Raw genomic sequence first — 21180 nt, 5'->3', positions numbered from 1 at the left:
CCATGTGGTTGCTGGAAATTGAACTTAGGACCCTCTGGAAGAGCAGCCAGTGCTTTTAACTGCTGAGCCATCTCTCCAGCCCCAGCACATGTCTCTTTTAATCTTAGCACTTGAGAGACAGAGGCAGGCCAGCCCAGACCCACAGAGTGAGACCCTGTCTCAAGATAACCCAACAAAACAAAGCAGAACAAAACCAAGATGTCCTGTGGGGAGGCTGAAATGGTGGCAGGAGTGTGTGAAAGCACCAGCATTTGAGAGGGAGGAGTGGACCCTTCAAACACGGGAAATGGCCTTCAGCAACTCCTCTTCCTGCATTATGGATGGCCAGAGCACACGCAGCCCATGGTCAGCTTCTAAATGCAGGTGCAGACACAGAACAGACATGAGGCCAAGGAGAGATGCAGACCCTGGAGGCCTGCAGGGTTGAGTCCAGGGAAAGAGCCTAGCCAAGCATAGCTCCCCTGCCATGGTCCTTCTTTCCTACAAAGGCCCCATCAAGCCTCAGGGCGAAGAACAACCAAAGACGATCTCCTGGGCAGGGCTACTGGGAGGTGTAAGGGGTTGGGACAGGTACATTAGCTCAGGTGGAACACAAGTTATCTCTGCCTGTCATTGTCTTATTTCTCCTTTTTTTTTTTTTCCTTTAAAGATTTATTTATTTTATATATGTGAGTACGCTCACTAACTTCAGACACACCAGAAGAGGGCATCAGATCCCATTACAGATGGTCGTGAGCCACCATGTGGTTGCTGGGAATTGAACTCAGGACCTCTGGAAAAGCAGTCAGTGCTCTTAACCGCTGAACCATCTCTCCAGCCCCCTCCTTTCTTTTCTTTTCTTTTCTTTCTTTTCTTTGTTTGTTTCTTTGTTTGTTTTTTTGGGATTTTGGTTTTTCTTTTTTTTTGAGACAGGATTTCTCTGTGTGTAGCCCTGACTGTCCTGGAACTTGCTCTGTAGACCAGGCTGGCCTCAAACTCACAGAGATCTCTGTCTCCCAAATGCTGGCATTAAAGGTGTGCACCACCACATCTACCTATCGTTTTATTTTTCAAATGCTGAAAATGAAGTTCTGAGTCTATCTTTGACTCAGAGAATGACAGTGCAGGAGTCCCGTGTCCAGTCGGCCCTTGTATCATCGCTGAAAGCCCGTGGCAACGTGCATAGTGCTATGTTAGATGCAAGGGACCAATGCTCCAGAGAATGGACTGGACAAGAGATCTGACCTCAAGTACAGGTGGGTCTAGAATGTCCCTAACATGGCAACTCCCAGGCTGCCTCTACAGTGGAGTCACCTGCAAAGCACACGAAACCTGATGAGGTAGCTTGCCACCGCTCACAGCAGGGCATGGTGGTTATGGGACAAAGGGTTGGCACGGGAGTTACAAGTCAGTAAACATCCCCAAACTGTTGGCTCTTACTTCCAGAACAAACCCATTGTTGGCTTTAACTGCTGAAAAGGACATTGTATTTGGTCTATGGAAGGGCAGTCACCACCAATCATACCACCAATATAAGTAATGCCCAACAGGAATGGATGGATGCCAAATGTACGCTGAGTTGAGAAACCACATTGTGGGAAAACTCCCAGCACTGGAAGGCATGGGTGTGGACCTTCCAAGCATGGGACAGTTCGTTCCATATTTCCTCTGCCTGCACTACCAGCGGTCAGGGCATGGGTATCCCCTGATCACTTACGAACACAGGGCCAGAGACGGTGGAGGGCCTGCTGTCAAATGCAGACGTTTAGAGCAGTCAGTTTCAACTTGACACAGACTAGAGTTATCTGAAAGGAGGGAACCTCAGCTGAGAAAATGCCTCCATAAGACTGGGCAGTAGGCAAGCCTGTAGGGCATTTTGTAAATTAGTGATTGATGTGGAAGGGCTCAGCCCATTGTGGGTGGGGCCATCCCTGGGGCTGGTGATCCTGGGTTATATAAGAAAGCAGGCTGAGTAAGAACCAGGGAACCAGGCAGTACGTAGCACCCTCTGCATCAGCTCCTGCCTCCTGGTTCCTGGCCATGTCTGGGTTTTTGCCCTGGCTTCCTTTGATGATAAACAGTGATAAGTCTAAGCCAAATGAACCCTTTCGTCCCCAAGCTGCTTTGGTCATGGTGCTTCATTGCAGCAAGGGGAACCCCAATCAAGACAGACCTGGGTCCAGGTAGATGCGCAGCACTGTCCCGTGTCTGATTCAGGCCTTCTGCTGCTAACTCACCAAAGCAAGAAGCATTGCAGAGGACTCAGAACTGAAGCAGGCACAACAGAAATTAGATGTACATCAGTGGCTCAAGGGAGAATAAAACTGGGGGACAGGGATGCAGCCGCCTTCATCTTCTGTCCATTTACTTCCCAGTCTATCCCATTCGTGGTAACCTGTGAGTATCCCTTGAAGGCGTTTTGTTTGTAAGAATATTTTTTTTTTGTTTTATATGAGTACACTGTAGTTGTCTTCAGACACACCAGAAGAGGTGTCAGATCTCATTACGGATGGTTGTGAGCCACTATGTGGTTGCTGGGGATTGAACTCAGGACCTCTGGAAGAGCAGTCAGTGCTCTTAACCACTGAGTCATCTCTCCAGCCCCGCCCCCTTCCCCTTCCCGGAGGGCAGCCATCTTAAGTTCAGCTCCTACCTTGGGAGCACTGTGGTCCAGCTGCTTCTTGGCAGGACAGAGACACCTCTCATGTCCCCTCTGCACCGAGCTGTCAGTTCTGCAATACACGACGAGAAGCATTTAAATAAGCATCTAAATGTCACTTGGTCAAATCTGTCCTGGGCAAAGTCCCTGGTGTGGCAGCCATGTACAACAGATACACCCACCCGAGGCTGGATAACTCATGACGCAGCATTTTCTCGTGAACAAAGAAAGATGCTAGCAACAAATCACCTGTCAGAGACCACTCTTCAGATCGTTCCTCCACGCTCTGATAAACGGCAGCGACTCCAAAAGGTCCTTTTATCCTGTCTCTTGCCAAAGAACCTCAAATGGAAAAATGCCAGGCTGACTGTCTAACCGCCCGCTTCAAAGCCCTCAGCCATATGAAATCACCCTTTCAGGTAAGACTCTACCTGCCCCCACTAGAAGACCAACTTAGGTTCAAAATGAGAAATCGGTTTCATTCACACCACATGGCATAGCTACCATACAGCCAGGCACTAGGGTTCAAAATAAGACGAGTAGCCAGATCTGCCTTTGCAACTTCCCTACCTGGGAATGAAGGAACTAGCCCATATAGGACCTGATGTCTTTATGGCCTGAGTCCAGACTCCCAAGCTTTCCTGCACAGGGTCTTTGCTAGGCTGTTCTCTGACCGTGGGTGAACTCCACACTACCCCTTTGCTGGTGCCCATGGGAAGGCTAAAATTAGGTGGCACTCAGGCTTCAAGGTGCACCCGCAGCACTTACCGGGATACTTGCTTCCTGGACGGTGGCACCCACCAGTGAGTGTGGAGAGTGGGGGGAGGGGCGTTGGCTGCCGCAGAACCTGCGTCGTCATCCTTCTTGGTATCAAGAGGGCCTTGCGGCAATGGCCCATCAGGGAAACAGCCCTTGGGAAAGGGTTCAAAGCAAGGCGCCACACAGGAGTCCTAGCATCCCGTCCTAGGATCCTGGGCTTATCAGCTTGGAAGGACGCGGGTCAACAGTCTGAGAACCCTGTGTAAGAAAGGACAAGAGGCTTCGCATGTCTCATAAACCTCACCTGGTTCAGCCCCCAACCCTCCACCTCCGCCCGGGCACTAGCACTGCGTCCCCTGGTCTTTCTCTCCTACAGGTTCCCTCCCCTAAGGCTGGACGTAACCACTGCTGGAGCCCACCGACCCTGCAAGGCGGAGGTCGCAGCCTACCAACGATCTCCTTTCGAGTACTCCAGGAGGTCCATAGCTCTCAAGGGTGGGAGGATCAAGCCTGCACGCTATCTTCCCAGCTCCTGGGTTTTCCTGGTTAAAGAAGACTGGAGGTCTTGGAAACGGCCAAGAGCGCAGAGCCGAGGTGACTTGCCTAGCAGGCTGAGTGCGTGAGTGCCGCAGTGCGGGACTGCGCAGGACGCTCCCCGAAAACCGCAGTGTCTGCCCAGCTGCGGCTGCGCGCGCTGCAGTCTCCTGCTTCGCCTTTGCGCAGCTGGCCAGTGGGCGTGGCTCTGCAGCGTCCCCTGCAGGAGTAGAAACGAAATGCTTACTGCGCCCAGCCAGGCTCTCCCTCCTTAGTCCTAGCGTCCATTCTTCCGATCAGTCCATGCATCCATTTTGCCAGAAAATATGTGCAGAACGCCAGCTTTCTCCCATCCTATTAGTCATCCATCATACTGACCATCTGCCTTCTTATGTATCCAGTTATTCATCTGCATGCATCGGTCTGCCTGTCCATCCTTCCATCCATCCATCCATCTATCCATATACTCATCTAGCTTTGTGTCCACCCATACTATCGTATCAAGGGCCAGACTATGCACTAAAAATAAAAGGAATAAGGCAGACATGATGCATAACTCGGTTACATTTTAATCAGTATGATAAACAAATAGGCCAGAAAATTCAACCACTAAAAATCATAAGTGCAGGACTGGAGAGATGGCTCAGTGATTAAGAGCACTGACTGCTCTTCCAAAGGACCCAGGTTCAATTTCCAGCACCCAGATGGAAGCTCATAACTGTAACTCCGAAAATCTCACACCCTAACACAGACATATACGCACACAAAAAAAACTAATGCACTAAATAAATTTTAAAAAAATCGTAAGCACTACAAACGAAATAGTGGTGAGCAGATTGTGACAGAAGGGACCTATTTATTTATCCAGAGTGGACAGCAGGGCCTTCTCTGAAGAGAAGACAATCTGAAGCCTGATGGAAAACAAGGAATGAGTTACGAAATGTTCAGTGTAATATATCCAGGAGTATGTGTACAAAGTGAAGTAGAGACATCAAGCTCATGCAAATGGGTCAGCAGTGCTTCTTGTTTTAATTTGACTTGCCTTTCTTGAGACAGGGTCTCTCTATGTAGTCTTGGCTGTCCTGGAACTCACTATATAGACCAGGCTAATTTTGAAGAACTCACAAAGATCCTCCTTCCTTTGTCTCCTGAGCGATGGGATTAAAGCTGTGTGCCACCACGCCCGGCTGTTTCATGTGCCCTTTTTTAAGAGTTATGTTGATTTGTGTGTGTGTGTGTGTGTGTGTGTGTGTGTGTGTGTGTGTGTGTGTTTGGTAGGCACACATATCATGGTGCACATTTTGATATTGGAAGACAACTTCTGAGTTGGTCTCTTCTACCACATGGTCCTGGGTGGTTTTTGGTTTTGTTTTGTTTTGTTTTTTTTTCCCTGAGAGAGGGTTTCCTCTGTGTAGCCCTGGCTGTCCTAGAAATCACTCTGCAGACCAGGCTGGTCTCAAGGCCTCAAACTTAGAGATCTGTCTATCTATGCTGGGATTAAAGGCAGAACGAACCATCCTTAAAAGTAGACTTTGATCCCAGCACTCGGGAGGCAGAGGCAGGTGGATTTCTGAGTTCGAGGCCAGCCTGGTCTACAGAGTGAGTTCCAGGACAGCTAGGGCTACACAGAGAAACCCTGTCTCGAAAACACCAAAAAAACAAAAAAACAAAAAACAAACAAAAAAAGTAGACTTTGAAAAAGTTAAAGTTACAGGTCTGGGTTTCTAATACTCCTCTGAGGGCAATCTTCCAGTCACCTCTCCGCCTTCTACTAGGCTCTGTCTACTAAATCATAAACCTTCGGGGGTCATTTCCACTTCAAAGCATAACGTCTATGCTTCAGAATCATGAGAAATAGATTTTCTATTGTTTACAGGCCATCCAGCTCATACATCATCTGCAGCTCCAGCCACAAGGAGCTCAACACTCAACACACACACACACACACACACACACACACACACACACACACACCACAGCCCATGATTGGTGTCTTAGGGTTTTATTGCTGTGAAGAGACATCATGATCAAGGCAACTCTTATACAGGCAAACTTTCTTTTTTTCTTTTCTTTTTTTTTTTTGGTTTTTTGAGACAGGGTTTCTCCGTATAGTCCTGGCTGTCCTGAAACTCACTCTGTAGACCAGGCTGGCCTTGAACTCAGAAATCTGCCTGCCTCTAATTGGAGCTTCAAGTGTCTGAGGTTCAGTCCACCATCATCATAGTGGGAAGCATGGCATTGTGTAGGCAGACTTGGTGCCGTGCCAGGGGAGCCAAGAGTTCTACATCCTGAACCAAGGGCAGCAAGAAGGAGACTATCTTCTCCATGCTCCTCCGCAGGAGGAGGCTCTCTTCTGTCTTGGGCAGAGCTTGAACGCTAGGCATCCTCCAAGCCCACCCCGACACATTTCCTCCAACAAGGCCACACCTATTCTAACAAGGTCACACCTCTGAATAGTGTCACTTCCCATGGGACAAGCATTTTCAAACACACGAGTCCAGGAGGGCCAAACCTATTCAAACCACTACAGTTGGCCAGAAAGGATCTTGGATCTCATTGAGCTTTTCAGGTGCAGGCAGACCCTGGGGCCCGACATTGACCTGTGTGTGCTCAACCATCAAGACAAGTTAGGTGATGGGTATCAGAGGGGGTGACTCTTCCTGCAGCTATGAAAAGTGTGGAAGTGAGGACCCGTGGTGTGAAGGCTAATTTTGATTGTCAAGTTGACAGGATCTAGAATACTGAGGGGATGAGGTTCTAGATTGGGTAGAAAATTCCACTCTGAATGTGGGTAGCATCATCCCACAGGTCTGAGGCTGAATAAGAAAGAGAACAGGAAGCCGGGCATGGTGGCACACGCCTTTAATCCCAGCACTCAGGAGGCAGAGGCAGGCGGATTTCTGAGTTCCAGGACAGCCTGGTCTACANAGTGAGTTCCAGGACAGCCAGGGCTACACAGAGAAACCCTGTCTCGAAAAACCAAAAAAAAAAAAAAAAAAAAAAAAAAAAAAAAAAAAAAAAAAAAAAAAAAAAAAAAAAAAAAAAAAAAAAAAAAAAAAAAAAAAAGAAGAAGAAGAAGAAGAAGAAGAAGAAGAAGAAGAAGAAGAAGAAGAAGAAGAAGAAAGAAAGAAAGAAAGAAAGAGAACAGGAACCCGTGTGCCATCTTTTCTCTGCTTCTCATTTTAGATATAACGCAGCCAGCTGCCTCATATTCTTGCCATCACATTGTGATCCTGCCATCAGGATTTCTGCCTTCCCCACTGTGATGGACTGTAACCTCAAACTGTGAGCCAAAAAGAAACCTTCCCCTCCCCAAGTGACTTGTACCAGACATCTCATTGCAGCAAGAAGAGCAGCAATAGATACACTAGGGCTCGGGAGATAACTGAGCTTAGAATCCACGAAGGGAATCTCAGGACTCCTGCCTACTGCTCACACATTCTTCATCTCCAATAGCCCTGCACAGTCTCTCACTCTCTTGGGCTTGATATTCTTCTTTGCTTCATGAAGTCGAGATGGTGTGAAGGTTAACCCTGTAGAGACACAATTAGAAGATAGTCCCAGGAGACTTGATTAGAAAGACCTTCCGTTTAAGCATCGGATGATGTTACACAGGGTCACTCTGCTGTACCAGAGGGGGCTTCCTGGGAAACTGTCTCCTTTTTAGTCATACGTGTTTGTGGCTTCAGCTCAATCAAGCATTCTCAACACCTCTGCTTCCCGGCCACCAATTATGATGCCAATGTGCCCAGTGCCCAGTCTGCACAACTTTATGTGCTAGTTGTCCCTGGGGCAGTTCAGAAACAGCTGAGTGGCCCTGGATGCTGTGCCCAGGCTCCCATTAGGTTTCAGTCTCTGACCTCAGGAGCCTGAGCTCACTCCCTCTGATGAGTGCAGTAGCAGATGAGCAGAAGGAAGCAGAGGAGGATGAACAGGCTCAGCGTAACACCCAGCAGGACAATCATTTGTGCTCAGGATGGGGCCTGGCCTCAGTGACCCAGCTGCGGACTCCTGGCCTTGGCCCTCCTCAGAACGCTCAGGGTCTTGACTCAACCTTGACTCCTCCTCCAAGGAAGAGCCCCCCCCCCATCCTCCCCTACTGTGAGGTCACAAACTCTCAGAGGGTGGAGTTTTGTTCATTCAGCTCTAGCTACTTAGAAAGAAAGAATCCTGACTTACAAACATGTTGCTTTTCTCTTAACACGTTGTAGCAGTCCAGCAGCCCTGGGTAACCTGGCTGACCTGGAAGGAAGAGCTGGGGATGAAATTAGGATGAGCGAAGGAGAGAAACAACCGAGCCAAGACAAAGGTCTCTGACCAATGTGTTTTCTATTTAACTCTGAATATATAGAGAGAAAGCCCAGAAGCCCCATCCTTCGATCTGACTGGATTCTGTTGTTTTGTCTCAGCTGGATTCTGTTGTAAAACAAGCTCTTCAGCAGCTCAGCGGGCAGGCAGTTCTCAGGTCTCAGGTCTCAGGTCTCAGGTCTCAGAACTCTGAGTTCTTAGGTCTCTGAGTTCTCAGGTCTCTGGCAGGAAGGCGTAAATGTAGCAAGACCAGACACCTGGCTCCAGTGTTGGAGACTTGTTCAGCCAACTCAAGGCTGGGGAAGAGCACAGCACTTGCTAAACAGGCATGTCTTTTTCCTAGGATATCCCTAGAGAGTCTTGGGCATACCCCATAACTCTTTTGAGTCATTCTCTCTTCTCTCTCTCTCTCTCTCTCTCTCTCTCTCTCTCTCTCTCTCTATCTCTCTCTCTCTCTCTCATTTTATGCATATGAGTACACCACCATTGCTCTCTTCGCACACCAGAAAAGGGCATCAGATCCCATTACAGATGGTTATGAGACAGCATGTGGTTGCTGGGAATTGAACTCAGAACCCCTGGAAGAGCAGTCTGTGCTCTTAACTGCTGAGTCATCTCTCCAGCCCTTGAGTCGTTCTCAAAAAATAAAAAAATCAGGCCAGGCAGTGGTGGCACACGCGTTTAATCCTAACACTTGGGAGGCAGAGGCAGGTGAATTTCCTGGTCAACAGAGTGAGTTCCAGGACAGCCAGGGTTACACAGAGAAAAACCAAAATAAATAAATAAATTTTAAAAATCTTATGAAAGCTGAGTGTGACTGGGGGAGGGGAAATGTCTCAACCTATGCTTTTAATCCCAACGCTCTGAAGGCAGAAGCAGAAGCAGAAGCAGAAGCAGAAGCAGATAGCTCTTTTAAGGTTAGCTCGGTGTATATTGTAAGTTCCAGGCTTCCCAAAATGGCAGAGGTACATAGGGAGGCTTGTCAAAAAAGAAAAGAAAAGAAAAGGAAAAGAAAAGAAAAGAAAAGAAAGAAAAGGAAAAAGAAAGAAAGAAGAAAAGAAAAGAAAAAAAAAAGAAAAGGAAAAGGCTGGGATGGTGGCACAGACCTATACTCCCTGTAGTCTCAATATGGGTTTACTGAGGGTTTGTGTCCAACTTGGGCTACAGAGAAAACAGGGGATGTAGCTCAGTGGAGGCATGTCTACTTAGTATGCACAAGGCCTTCAACTTGATTTTTACCACAAAAATACAAAATAAAATAAATCTTCAACCACTAGAAAGTGGAAGCAGGGTTTCTTTTCAGTTACTTTAATGCTTAACCCAACTGTGGTTTTCATAACCATGTATCGTTAAGAACTCTCCCTTCCCTACCAGCTGGGCGTGAGCACAGAGGCTGCTGTCTGCTGGAAGTGGTCTTCTCTCTTATCCAAACCCACTTCTCCACTAGGAGACTTCCATCCACTCACACATTCAAAGGACACCCGGGAACAGCCTGGTGGAGGAAGGTGTAAGGACGTCTGCATTGACTGGTACTATGGCAGGAAGCCCGTGCCCCGAGACATCCTAAAAGACACGATTCCGTAGTTTTTCTCCTTTGCATTGCTGCTTCTGCAGTGTTAACTCCCTCTCGCCACATTGGGCCTCAAGAGTGACTCTAGCCCTGGCTGTCCTGGAACTCATTCTGTAGACCAGGCTGGCCTCGAACTCAGAAATCTGCCTGCCTCTGCTTCCCAAGTGCTGGGTGGGATTAAAGGTGTGCGCCACCACTGCCTGGCAGGAGTGGCTCTTCCTACACGCCTTTACTTCCTGTAGACACTGAGGATGGAGAGTGAACTAGCTATGTCTTCCCGGGTATGGGTGATACTGAATGTGAGGGAAGCTTTATCTCAGTGATAATGGAGATGAATAAAGCAGCCTTCAGACAGGACTTTCATGGTAAGCCTTTCCCCAAGAATGGGCTTTAGCCCACCTGGCTTGTTTGAAAGGCCCCAGCACTGAGGAGTCAGACCAGCCTTGGACAAAGGAGGTGAGGCTAAGGCTCTTGCTTATGTGCAGTGGGCCAAAGTCAGAGTGTGCATGTGTTTGGGAAGCAAACTGCTGGACCTGTTGTTGGTTCTGTGCATGTCTTTAAGATGTGCTTCTCCTTTATGCCCAGCCTCAACAGATGGGTGCTCAGATTATCTGGAACAGTAGCATGTGGTGTCTGCTCCAGTTTCTTTGTCATTGTGATAAAATGTCCTCACCAAAAGCAACCGAGGAAGAAAAAGGTGATTTGGCTCCGACTTTAGGTCAGAGCTACCATGGGGAGATGTCAGGGCAGGTTCTCGGCTGGAGCTTCTGGTCGGAACCACGGAGGGATTTTAGACTCTGATGGGGGCTGTGGGAGGATTAGGCTCTTGGTCTTCTGCAGCCTCCTCCTCTTTCTGGCTCCAAAGAGCTGATCAAAGGCCCAGATGTGAGCTGGAAAGTACGGTGGTCACCAGCCAAGTGTGGCTACTCAGCCTGAGAAATGTAGGCAATTCTGCCAGGTGGTGTTGATGCACGCTTTTGATCCCAGCACTCGGTAGGCAGAGGCAGGCGGATTTCTGAGTTCGAGGCCAGCCTGGTCTACAGAGTGAGTTCCAGGACAGCCAGGGCTACACAGAGAAACCCTGTCTTGAAGAAAACAAAAACAAAACAAACAAACAAAAACCCCCCACCATTCTAAAGACTTCGTACAGACAAAAGAAAATGGAAACACAAATTCATCATTAATTTAAAACTAAGGTGTGGCAGGGCCCAGAGAAGTGCCTTGGTGGTTATAAGCAGAAGATCTCAATTTGGTTCCCAGAACCCATGTCTTGTGGCTTAAAATTGCCTCTAACCGCAACTTTGGGGGGGGGGGGAATCCAACACCCTCTCCTGGCATCTGCAGGCACCTCCACACGTCAGGCACACACATGCATAATAAACAAACAAACAAACAAACAAGAGCAGGCAAGATCAAAATTTGCTGGTAAAAGCACCTGCTGTCAAGCCTGACAGCCTGAGTTAGATCATTGGAAGCTGAACAGTTGAAGGAGAGAACCAATATCCACAAATTGTCCACTGACTCCCACAGGTGAACACATGGGTGCACATGTCCCCCCCCACACACACACAGCACAAAAATACATAGAGAGAAAGAGCACACTCACACATACACAGCTGTACACACATATACTTACACTCACCTGCACACTAAGTATAAATGTAAAAAGTTAAAAATAAGGTGGACCGACCTGGTGATGCAGGCCTATATAATCCCAGATACTCAGGAGGCTGAGGCAGGAGGATTGCAAACTCAAGACCTTTCCTTTTTTTTTTTTTAATATTTATTTAATATATGTAAGTACACTGTAGCTGTCTTCAGACACCCCTGAAGAGGACATCAGATCTCATTACGGATGGTTGTGAGCCACCATGTGGTTGCTGGGATTTGAATTCAGGACCTTCAGAAGAGCAGTCCGTGCTCTTAACCGCTGAGCCATCTCTCCAGCCCCCATCAAGACCTTTCTTATGGAACCTCCCTGAGCTACAGAATGAACTGAAGGGCAGGGTCAAAAGCCAGCTTGGCAAAGACCAGCTTTGACATCCAGGGTAAACTGAGGCAGGGTGTAGAGTCTGAGATTAACTGGAGTCATTCAGAATGTTCTGGGGTGGGGGGCTGGTGAAGATTTCCTTTGAAGACCTACGATAGGCTAATGAAAAAACTCTTTGGGGGCCACCAAAGGCCAATAACAAAAAAGAGAAAAGAAGGGAAACACACATACACACACACACACACACACACACACACACACACAGACACTCTGGATGGATGGATGGATGGATGGATGGATGGATGGATGGACGGATGGACCATACTTCAGCAAGCTCTAATGAGTAAGCTTCAACAAGCAAGCTCCATCAAATTATTTTTCCCCACAGCTTATATATCCTAGCAAAAATCTTTTAAGCAGTATAGAAATAGTACAATGTGATTATCTGTTTTTCTTAGAGTGAATGATTTTTTTAATCATATTAAAGTATGCTTCCGCCAGGCATGGTGGCACACACCTTTAATCCCAGCACTTGGGAGGCAGAGGCAGGCGGATTTCTGAGTTCCAGGCCAGCCTGGTCTACAGAGTGAGTTCCAGGACAGCCAGGGCTATACAGAGAAACCCTGTCTCGAAAAACTAAAAAATAAATAAATAAATAAATAATAAATAAATAAAAGTATGCATCCCTAATACCTTTACATGAAAACACATCTTACCTAGTACAGGTAAAAAAAAAAAATATATGCCACGAACCCACAAACATTCGTAACCAAGCAACTTGTTACAGCTTAACAAAGTGCGAGCAAACGAGGTAGTTTTCTCAACCAGTTTTTCTTACTGGCAGACAATTTGCAACGACAAGGAAAGGAGCAATTATTTTATTTTTTAATCTTAAAAAGTCATCTCACAAAAATCTTAAATGAATCACACATCTAAACTTTTATATACAAATGATCATTTCTACTTTAAATCCTCAGAATACACATCTACTCGTCAGCCATTTTTATTAAATTATATCAGGAAGCTGAGGGCAAAAATGGATACAAGAAAAAAAATTAACGAACAGCAATCCAGCCTCAGTGAGAGTCAGCCAATGCTGGTAAGGCTGCCGTAGTTTTTGTTCCCTGACCTCAAAAGTCCACAGCTTACATGTTCTGAACTTCAAACTATTTCCTAAGATTTTTCCGTGCCAACCATTAATTTTTCCAAATATGTTTCTAAGAGTGATGGTCATAGGTAACAATCTGCATCTCTAAGCTCTTTCCAAGTGTGGCAATGGAACCATCAGTCTGCTCCAACAGCGATGACTGAACGAGAACAAGGGTTATTATAGGGCCAGTGATACTGCCCAGTGAGGGGCTGGAAGCCCCCTTAGAATTTTCTTACAATCCTTAGATGAAGAGGGGTGTAAGGGCAGCAAGCAGAGCAGAACTCCACAGCAGCACGAAGTCCTCTGGATACACAATCCTAGGGTTCTGCCTCTCCAAGGCATTGTGATTGTGTTAACCGGTAGGCTGCATTCTGTGAGTTCTGAAGCCTCTGTTGTTCCTCCTACATGGCCCTCGACACCAGCGATGTCGGGGCAGGCACTCAGGAGGATATGTGGAGTCAGCAGCTAAACACTCAGCAGACTTTTCCTCTGAGAGAGCAAAACTTCATTTTCTAAGTCTGGGGAAAATAGGGGGAAAACACACACACATATACACACACTACATGTACACAAGCAGACACACACAAAGTGGATGAAGCAAGGCTCCAACAACTTTATTTTTTTTCTCTTAGCCTTTTTTATACCACCTAAGACAAAAATTGTTTACATAAGGAAACAGATCACAAGCTAGAGAGATGGCTCAGCGGTTAGACCACTGTCTGATCTCCCAGACATCCTGAGCTCAATTCCCAGCAACCACATGACAGCTCAGAACCATCTGTAATGGGATTCGAAGCCCTCTTCTGGTGTGTCTGAAAACAGCGACAGTATATATATATATATATATATATATATATATATATATATATATATATATATATATAATTTATATATATAAAATAAGCCGGGCAGTGGTGGTGCATGCCTTTAATCCCAGCACTTGGGAGCAGAGGCAGGCAGATTTCTGAGTTTGAGGCCAGCCTGGTCTACAGAGTGAGTTCCAGGACAGCCAGGGCTACACAGAGAAGCCCTGTCTCAAAAAATAAATAATAACAAACAAACAAATCTAAAAAAAAAAGATTATTTCATACCCATAAGTTACATAGTCTCCAAAACAACCACCACAAAAACATATTCTTCAAAACAGATCAGAATCATTACACAAAACAAAATTACACAAAAGAAACTTACTGGTTATATATTCTTCCTTTGAAACCCACACCTAACTGAGCATTTCTGATCTATCTTTCCATAAGTTCATCCTAACCTCAAGGCAATAATTCTTTTGTTGTTTATTAGCAAAAGTTTAACCAAGCCAAGTCTACGGTAGCTAGTTTTTCACTATACTCAGCCGAGGGCAGTTTGTAGTTGCTAAGAAACAAATCATTTATCTTATTTTATTTTTGAAACCTCATTTAGCTAAACTGGCTAATAATCTATTCTCCACTCTTAGTTACTCTTCATTTATAACCCTGCCTTTTCATGTATGGCGCATACCAAAACCTGTGACCACATCCTTAGGTCACAAGATCAAGGAACTCAGTCCCAACCTAGGCCGAATGTTTCTTTGATTATTAACCTGTTTCAAACCTATTTTCCTTTCCACAGGTACACCTATGTGCCTGTACCCCATGAAAGCTCACAGTATCCTTTCGTAGCCCATATAGCCCCCACTACTCTACAGAGAGGGGCACGTTCTACTCTTCTATGTTTATTATTAATCTTCCCAGCAAAACAACCTAAACCATCTCCTGAACCTTCCTATCAACTGCCTTCACTTCATAAAACTATTTAAAGCAAGCCAGGAATTCTGGAAAATCATTATTTCATCTAAATAGCATGATTCTATGAAAGTTCATCTTTATATTGATCTGTCAGAAAGACTGACCAACAGAGTGGGCTGTCTCCCATGAAGCTGTCACACCAGACTATAAGCAATGGGGTTCTCCTCACGCCCATTCACACCATGCCAGATACAGGAGGAGTACAGCAATAACAAACAGGAGCAGCAAGAAACAACCCAGGAACAAACCCCCAGGGGCTGTGACTCTCTGTGGTACATCCGTCACAGCTGTGCAAAATGATGGATCACCTCCAGGAAGTTCACTTGCCCACTGAAGTTCCCCCCTACATGGCATCTTCCAGGTCAGCCAGCTAAATTTAGTGAGATACATATCAAAGTTTTATATATAGAGCAGTCGGGTGCTCTTCCCCACTGAGCCATCTCACCAGCCCAAAATTAAATTTTAAAAGAGGGCTGGGGTTTGGGCTTAGTGACAAAGCAATCACCTAGCAGGGGTGACATGCGTAGTACTGGTTTAACCTCCAGTATCCAGAAAGAAAGAAAACTCCAATATGCTGACAGCAGTTGCTCTCCCATTGCTCTGTAACATGCTCTGACAAAAGCCAGCTAACCTGGGAGGAAGCTATTCTGGCTCCCAGTTAGAGGGTGCAGTATCATGGGAGGGAGGTTCTGGTTGAGATGGCTGGCCATGCTGCATTCAGAGCTGGAACACAAAGAATAACAGTTGCTACTGCTTAGCTAACTCTCCACTGTTCAGCTCAAGACCCCACACTACAGAATGGTGCTGTCTACACCAGTTACAGTGGGCTTTCTCATTTCGTTTAGTGTAATCTAGATCATTCCTTTACAGACAAGCCCAGCAGCTAACTTAATCTAGGTGTCCCTCACAGATGTATCTAGCCTATCGTCATCTCCTAGATGATTCTGGATCCTGTCAAGTTGGCAAAATTATCCATGACAATGCTGACACAATATTTTCTTACAGTATTGAATTCATAAAAACACAACATTAGAATCGATACTACCTTTTGCCTTAAAAAAATTTTAAAGATTTATTTATTTATTTATTTATTTATTTATTTATTTATTTATTTATTTAAGGTATATGAGTACAGAGTTGTCTTCAGACACACCAGAGGAGGGCATCAGATTTCATTATAGAAGGTTGTGAGCCACCATGTGGTTGCTGGGAATTGAACTCAAGACCTCTGAAAGAGCGGTCAGTGCTCTTAACTGCTGAGCCATCTCACCAGCCCTACAAAAAAATTTTTTTTAATGCTATACCTACGAGTGTTTTGCCTGAAATACTGTGTACCACATTTACACGCAGTGTTCACAATGTCCAGAAGAGCGCATCACGTCCCCTAGAACTGGAGTTACAGACACAAACACTAGGCTCTCTGTGTAAGCACTGGGAATTGAACTCAGGTCCTCTTCAGTTGCTTTTAGTCACTGTGCCATCTCTCCAGCCCAGACTATCTTTTGTCTTTTAGACACCCTTAGAGGCAGAAGAGATGCTGGCTCAGAGGTCATTTGGACTCTTTCAGTGGAGTTCCTTCTTCAGCCCCAAGGGCAGAGTCGCTATACATAGGGCTAAGAGCCACATTTGACCTAGGATCCAGGCAGCATTTGGGAATGTGAAGACTTGGAGCCACGTGAGCTTCTTCTCAAACATTCGTCTGTTATCTCTGTTACTTGGATCAGGGCTTTTCTGGTTAAGGGAATCGTCCCATCCGCCTTATGAGTTTTAGGTAGACGTTTAGCAAAGCATTCATCCATTCTTTGTCCATGCCTCTGGTCTCATCACTTCCACATGCCAGGCTCAAGCCATTACTGACCTCGTGTGGTGGTGTTTAAAGTCATCATTTGTTCCTTTGTGGCACCACTAAGCCAGGTGCTATGGAATCAGTAGCTAGTAAGAGAGATCTGCTTCAGAACAAATAGAAAAAAAAAAAAAAATACGGCAAAGGAGGGAAAGTTTCCTCCTAAAACCCATCATTGTTAAAAAAAAATTAACTTAATACGTTCAAACAGTTGTTAGTCTCGCCGGGCGTGGTGGCGCACGCCTTTAATCCCAGCCCTTGGGAGGCAGAGGCAGGTGGTTTTCTGAGTTCGAGGCCAGCCTGGTCTACAGAGTGAGTTCCAGGACAGCCAGGGCTACACAGAGAAACCCTGTCTCGAAAAAAAAAAAAAAAAGTTTTGTTAGTCTCCTATCCTCCAGGGGGTGCTGGAGGGCCCGCCGCTCGGAGATGCTGCTCTAGGCTGCAGCGCGCTTTGTCATTTGTCCTTCCGCCGGCGCCCATCGTGAAGACCACAGTTTCCTGTCGCGTGGTTGTGTTTCCTCTCCGGCCAGTGCCATCCGCCCAAATCTACAGACATCCCGCGTGTTCCCGGGCTGTCCGCTCGTCTCCCCTATACAGGGCGCCAAGGTGAGTGCATGGTTGCAAGGTGCGTGGACAGCGCCGTTCCCTCCATTAAGGAAACCGGGCTGTGGGCCGTCGGTGGGCGGCTGGTCTGGATCTGGGGGGGGGGGGGGAAGGCTCAAGCCGCGTTCTTTTCGCTGCCTGAGTATCTGAAGCCCCAAAGCCATGTCTGTCGCCTACAAAAAGTGGGTCGGTGTTTACGACCTGTGTCCCATGCTTTTAGCATCCTACCAAGGCGAATCGGTTGACCAGGGTTTAAGTTGAGGACTCTTCCTCAGGACCCCGGGTGCAGCGTCTGGGTCCCCCTGCCCTGCCTTGCGCTGCAGCCGCTTCCGTTGTCCTGCCAGGCTGTAGACTGCGCAGCCCTTCTAGAGACAGACGGAAGCTCCGTGGGTTGACAGATTACACCTTCTGGAGCCCCCTGTTCCCTTCAACTCCGTGATGGGCATCCACTGTCCAGGGAGAGGATGCCTGGGTAAGTGCTGCTATTCTGGAGCAACTTGAAGCCCGGGTGCCTCTAATTTGGCCCTCCCATGGGCACCAGCAGAGGGGTGGTGTGGTGGGGACAATTCTGGTCCATATTGCATGGTGGGGATTACAGAGAAAGGTGGGGGGGGGGTCCATCATGCCACGTGGTTTGCTGCCCGGCAGCTTCTGTGTCTGGGATTCTGGGTGCTTCGCAGGTAACTGGGTGCTGTTCATGTGGCTCACCTGGGATTTTTTTTTTTTTTTCTCACAGAAATGACAGCCGGGGTCTACAGTGGCCATAAGAGTTGTCCCCATCTTGCTAGATCGACAGACTGGTGCCCCCGAATGAGGACTGTGCCCTGGGACAGGGGATATGGTATAGTTGGAAGTTTGTGAAGGTAAGGTGAGGCTGGGTTCTTTGAGATGTGCCTGTTTCTTGCTGTACCCACTTGGGATCTGTGTCTTGTGTGTCCTGTGTTCCCGCTGTCCCCTCTGTGCCCCTCTGCTTTACTCTGGTGGGTGGAGAGCAGAATGGAAAGGAGCCAGAAGGGTTTGAGGGGTCATATGCACCATCCAGATCTCAGTCGCTGCTCTCTGCTGGCTTCCGGGCCTTGTCTGGTTCTCGATTTCCTCATCTGAAAAATGGGACTGCCTCTGTGAGTCCTGTCACCTCACTTCTGCCAGCTGGGCAGGTTGCGTTGATCTAAGACAGCAAGTGCTGAGTCTACTGTAGGCCTAGTGGCCATTGCTCATTAGAATTGTCACTTCCTCCTGGCCAGTCTTCCGAGCTCTCCTTAAGGAACAGTTGTTGCTCAGTTAGGAGCAGCCTCATTCCTCTGTTGGCTATCTGGCTGTTGCCTGTCCGTCTCTTTCCAGTTTAACCATTACCCAGCTCTTGGCCATAGTCTTCCCTCTCCTTGCCCTCTGCCCTCTGCCCCTGTATTCGAAAGTGATTGTGGGCTGCCCCGTGCCCTGGTCATTGATACTGCAGGGAGAGGATTCGGAAAGCCTTTCCCCGTGTTTGGAGGATCCACACTTGTCCTTGCCAAACCCTGGTGCTTTCCCACATTGCCCGCTGCCTGTCATTCTGGCACTTCTGTGAAGCAGTGGTGGGGAGCTCGGATGCTGGCTGCTTCCTTCAGATCCTTTCTCAGCCTCTACATCACAGTTGTCACCTCTTCAGGACACTTGAGAACTTGTAGAAAATGTCCCGTTGCTTGACTTACTAGCGTGCATCTTGCTGTGTTCTGTTAGACAAGAGTCAGGGTTCTGACTGAACAGATGAACCACCAAGGGACAGTCACTTTGTGTAAGGCATTGTCACATATAAACTGGGTAAGCAGCCTGACAGGGAGGCCCAGGAGGGAGCAGATTTGCCGTTCTGCCTCCTTGAATTCTTCCCTCGTGGCTTTTGACCCCTGCCTTAAGTAGCCGCTTGGGAAGGGTTTTCTCTCCGCCCTGTGACAACAGGCAAGAGTGGGGGCCCAACAATACAGAGTAAGTGATGTGTCACTTCTACTCTTCCATGCCCAGTGCCAGGAGAGACGGTACACTCGAGTGCTGTGCCCTGGTGGGCCTTTGAACAGCCAGTGGCAGGTGCAGTGGATCATCAGCCCTGTCTCCCAAGAGCCTCGCCAGTCCCTTCTCCGGAGAGCAAGTGGCTCCACTGGCTGCTCCGGAGGCCATAGCAGGTAGGTCCTACACTCGCTACTGTTCAGAGGCCTTGTCAAGAGATTGGAGTTTGAGAGAATGTAAAGATGGCCCTGTCTAGACTGGAACCCCAGCCTTTGAGTCCCTGGAGTTTCGTGTAGTATTCTCTGCCTCTTTGGGGGTGGGAGGATGAGTGGGGAGTGGTGTCTGGATCCTCCCGCCTCCCTGGGAGACAGACCTAGGTCGTGCATGGTGCCTCCAGATACCTGCGAGGGATAAGTGCGAGGCCTTTCCAGTGTTAGTGAATTGTAAGGGCGAGGGGGTGGACGCAGACATTGGAGACACCTGTATATGCCAACGTATATCTCTCACCTTTATCTTTGTCATTGTGTTGGGTAGCAGTGACTTGTTAGCAGTGGAGGGAAAATTCAGTTGGATGATGGAGAGTTAGGGTGGTCCGGAGCATCTGTCTGCTCTGGCTTCCTGAGGCCCCTCCCTTCCCTTTCGTTCTTCTGCCTGTGGCAGAAGTGCACCCACGTGTGTGCCTTGCTTCTGTCCTGGAGAGCAGGGCTCAGGCTAGACATTGTTGCCTTGAGTCCCCATCAGGCGACCAGCTGTTACCTAGCTAGTCCCCAGATTCCACCGTAATTAAGCAGTCTCACCTATTTTGAACTTTCATTTCCTGACTTTGAAACCTAAAGCTAAGACAGATTTTTCAGGACCAACTCTCCCTTATTCTTGGCAGATTGTGGGGTTCTGTGCAGTTGATGTTAGTTAGCCACAGGATCCACATGTTCACCGTGGCTTGCATCTGGCCCTGGCATCCATCTCCCATCTTTCCTTGGTTTCCTTTTGTCCTTTTCTGCCCCTGCATCCGAAAGTGATCTTGGCTGCTATGCCCCGTCATTGGTAGTGCAGGGAAAGGATGCGGAGCTCGGGGCGTCTGGCCTGACCCCTCCAGATCCTGAAGCTTTCCTACAATGGTGTCTTTCTCTGCAGCCTTACAGAAGTGTGGAACTTTCTGGAAGCTGCACAAGTCAGTGCTGGGTCTTTGCAACTTGGTGTTCTGTTTCTAGAAACTTTGGGGTATTTACATGTGATAGGTCAGCACAGATAGATTTCCAATGGGTCCCTAGATGGGTCCCCTAACTTTTCACATAGGAACAGAGGGGAGATGACAGGAGGAAATGTGGGGCTGGACTGACTGGAGCTTTGTGTGCTGGGGTGGGATGAGACGGGGCAGGGCATGTCACAGCCCTTAAGCATGTGTTGAGAGAAGGAGCTCCCTGGTGTAGTGTGCCGCTCCCTTCCCAGCCCTGTAGTCCCTGTGGCCTGATGTGTGTATTTGCATCACTTGTGAGCCCCCAGTCTTAAAATGCATGGTTTGCAGACCAAAATGCAGTCCGACATTTTTTGTTTCACATGTATATGTGAATGCGTGTACATATGTATGTATATCATGTGTGCCTAGTGCCCGTGAAGAGTTTATTGGGGGCTAAGAATTTCAGAAGGTGACTCTCTTCAGAATCTGTATAACTTCAGGCATGGCTATGTTGGAGAAGTAGCTGGGAGCTCACACATGTGATACAACCACCAGGCAGGGAGCTAACTGAATGGCATGGGCTTTTGAAACCTCGAAGCTTTCCTACCCCACCCCCATGATACCTCCAGTAATAAAGCCACACTTCCTAATGGTCCCAAGCAGTTCTACCAACCAGGGACCAAGTATTTTAAGTATAGGAGCCTATGGGTGGGGTCATTTTCATTCAAACTTTTTTTTTTTTTTTTTTTGGTCTTTTGAGACAGGGTTTCTCTGTATAGCCCAGACTGTCCTGGAACTCACTTTGTAGACCAGGCTGGCCTCGAACTCAGAAATCCGCCTGCCT

At 47.5% G+C, this 21180-nt stretch overlaps 1 long non-coding RNA gene and 3 other non-coding genes across 5 annotated transcripts in view; 2 read left to right on the top strand and 2 right to left on the bottom strand.

Annotated features, from left to right (window-relative positions):
* Positions 1-232: 232 nt before the first annotated feature.
* LOC115063676 lies at positions 233-365 on the bottom strand. The gene has a single exon (XR_003843559.1). It is a non-coding gene; the product is annotated as a small nucleolar RNA SNORA71 (small nucleolar RNA).
* Positions 366-1572: 1207 nt separating this feature from the next.
* Positions 1573-1706, bottom strand: LOC115063677. Its single transcript, XR_003843560.1, has one exon. It is a non-coding gene; the product is annotated as a small nucleolar RNA SNORA71 (small nucleolar RNA).
* Positions 1707-17057: 15351 nt separating this feature from the next.
* The window catches only part of LOC110317502, a 7555-nt gene continuing 3432 nt past the window's right edge, over positions 17058-21180 (top strand). The window contains exons 1-4 of one of the 2 annotated variants that reach the window (XR_002380320.1): positions 17058-17182; positions 17524-17651; positions 17916-18042; positions 19178-19335. This is a non-coding gene — a long non-coding RNA (uncharacterized LOC110317502). Of the gene's footprint in view, positions 17183-17454; positions 17652-17915; positions 18043-19177; positions 19336-21180 lie in introns of both variants that reach the window. The other variant, XR_003843496.1, reaches the window with a different exon arrangement.
* On the top strand, positions 18580-18712 carry LOC115063675. The gene has a single exon (XR_003843558.1). It is a non-coding gene; the product is annotated as a small nucleolar RNA SNORA71 (small nucleolar RNA).

Source organism: Mus pahari, chromosome 3 (assembly GCF_900095145.1).
Source record: "Mus pahari chromosome 3, PAHARI_EIJ_v1.1, whole genome shotgun sequence".
Taxonomy (NCBI): domain Eukaryota; kingdom Metazoa; phylum Chordata; class Mammalia; order Rodentia; family Muridae; genus Mus; species Mus pahari.
Note: the sequence above shows the minus strand (reverse complement) of the source record. Positions and strands in the feature narration are given on the sequence as shown.